Here is a 2,966-nt window from a genome sequence, read left to right as displayed (position 1 = left end):
CATACAGATGAAGAACAGGAAAATCTGAGGACAAAAATGACTACACAGAAGCATTTTAAATTGAGCAAAGCAACAGAGCAGAAATCCACAGCTTTCATTTTCGTGGTAAACGAGTCCTGAATTTTTGTCTCAGAACCGAGCCTGTTTCCTACTGTCTTCAAAACTGATTATGAAAGCAAAAATTAACTTCAGAGCTACAGGTAAGATTGTTTGACTTGTAGCTTTGGTTCACGGGGCAACGAACCAGCTGTACAATGACACCTCTCACTTAGCAGAGGCTTATCTTCAGAGCTATCTTTAATACTGCAGGTTGTTCAGGCAAAGCCAACGTTGGACCCAGCCACCTTACCCCTTTTACTACAAAATTGACTTCATTTATTCCAACTGTGACATGTTTTCCCTTCCCTCACATCTGAAGCAGACGAGTTCAGAACAGTCTGCTTTGCCAGGCCTGACAAGTTCTACAACCCTTCCACTGAGCAGCTTTGGAGTGAATGCAACCACGGCACGCATCTCTGGCCAAAACTGTGTCTTGTGCTGTCTAGAGAAGCACTTGTGCACACCTGATTGAATTTTAAGTCCCTTCAAAGCAGTTCACACGACATCGGGTAGAGATGCTGCAGATCTGGCAGCTGAGCTTTCCAGCTGTCCCATCTGCAAGCACATGCCATCCTCCCAGCTCCCAGACTGCACTTGCTGTCCTGCAGATCGAGCAACACTTTCCCTCCTGTTGTTCCTTCAGAATCCTCGTGACCCAGCCAGACCCTGTTGCCATGCAGCAGCCTGTCGGTGCTGCCATCAAGAGCACTGCAGATGGTCCACCAGAAACACAAGCAAATGGAACAAAAAAGAAAAAACAAACCCTGAGCAGTCTTTGCAAAGTTCATCCTTCCCTTCAATAAATGTCTAGAGATGATGAGGGAAAGCACTCTGCAGAGACACATCCAGAACCATTTGGCGACGGGATGAAAAAGGCAAGAAGAGCCCCAGGTGACACCTGGCTGCAACAATCTGCAGCTTTCTTACTGACAGAACTGCCTTTTCTCCCTGCAGCCTCCCTCCCTGCACACACACAGACCACTGGAAGAGCAGCCAGCATCCACTCTCAGAACACAGCCCTTCCTTGTCTCTGCTGTCACAGCCAGGTCTGGTGGAAAAGAGGTTTTTAGTTACACAATACACATGCAGCAGGAAGCAATGCTGAAGTTTCACAGACCGAGCTCTGAATTTTTTCAGCTTAAGGAATGGAATTTGTCAGCATTTCATGGCCCACATATGAGGTGCTCCTTGTAAACCAGCCACTGGCACAGCTGCCCTCACCCAGAAGGACTTGGATGCCATAGCAAATGGTGCCCATCTCATCCTCTGTTCCCACTCGAGCCTCACAGCCTTGCTGGAAAACATTTCCAACTACAGATTTTAGTCTGGGATCACACAGGTATCTCAGAGGCTGCTCCCCATTTCACTGCTTTGTGTTCTGAAGGCACGTCTCTCAACAGTGCCCATCGAAGGCAGGAGGCTGAAATTCTGTTTCTTACTGCTCTTTTTCAACTACGACTCATTAAAAGTTCAAGTCGTATCGTCAACTAAGCTGACGAAGCAAAGCTTCGTGTGCAGCTGACTCACTGCTGAAGGTAGCAGTTTGGTGGCAGACTAAACAGTAGTGCTGCAAGGACCAACCTAAAAGAGGCGCCAAGGAAAGATAATCTTGGCAACTGCTATTTCCATTCATTAGATTCCTCCCTCAGCCTTTCCATGGTGCCACAAATGAACAAGAAACACACCTTGAACACAGTACAGGAACCAGCAGCTCAGGTGATCCCAACACCTCTGGGTGCAGGAAGGCACTGAGTGCCCTACAACAAAACTGTGCCCTGACAGATCCATCAGCTTCACTCTTCAATAGCACAAATTGCCAGTTGGATGGAAGAACCAAGCCCATCCCCAACATCATTAACCTCCAAATAGACACCCTGCAGCTCCAGGGTGCTCATGGGGCAGACATCAGGGGAGCAGCATTGCCTCTCAGTGCTGCTGGTGAGAGGGAATGGAGGCCTCTCTGTTTCAGGCAGAACCCTCAGGAGTAACAGAAAGTTTGCTGGTTTATTTTTCCCCTTTCTTGCAGCCAAACAGTCTGATGCAAAAACCAAAATATTCCCATTTATCCATGAAAATCAATGCTTAATGCAGAACAGGAGTGTTTGGGACAATGTTCCAAGTCAAGCCACAAGGATGGGTGAAGAAGATGTGCAAGCCAAGGAGAAAGAATGGGAAATAGAGCTGGTAAGACAGGTTAGAAAAGAAACACAGCACCAAGAGGTTAAGGGGACAAAGATGTGCAAAGCAGAAGCAAGACAGAAATGAAGGGCAGGAACTGTAATGAGCAAAAATATGAAAGAATAGCAAAAATGGGAAGAGAAGGGAAAAAAAAAAAGCCTTGTGATCTGAGAAAAGAGCATCGTATTAAATCAGGAGGAAACAGAACAAAAGCAAAACACCCAGTCCTTTGCTTTGAATGAAACTACGATCCTTAGCAGGTTAATGAACTAAAACAGAAACTTATCTGACATCCTCTAAGAAGACCTGACTTTGATGATACGCAGCATTTAGCAGCTGTCAGGGAAGCTGTTAATGCAGAGAACTGAGCCACCTTTTGGCATGAATAAAAGAGAACTGTTTGGTGACAGCCGTTTTCAGTGAGCTGGCTTTCAAAGAAGAGTGCCATAAAGCTCTGATCCAGAACACCAACACAACTCATACACTGCTCCTCACTGCACTGTATCAGGCAAACTCTGAGACAGAAACCTTAAGAGAAACAGAGCTGCACGAGCTGCAGTTTGTGATCCCAGCGACACTGATTTTCCTACAGCTGAAGCAGACCCAGCTGGCTCTTCCTGCAGCTCTGTGCTGGCAGATGCTAATTTCGAACGACAGGAGCCGTAACGCCAGGCCAGAAAACAAGCGCC

Source organism: Centrocercus urophasianus, unplaced genomic scaffold (assembly GCF_019232065.1).
Source record: "Centrocercus urophasianus isolate 14NV4802_14NV808 unplaced genomic scaffold, USGS_Curo_1.0 seq_2, whole genome shotgun sequence".
NCBI classification, from domain to species: domain Eukaryota; kingdom Metazoa; phylum Chordata; class Aves; order Galliformes; family Phasianidae; genus Centrocercus; species Centrocercus urophasianus.
Note: the sequence above shows the minus strand (reverse complement) of the source record.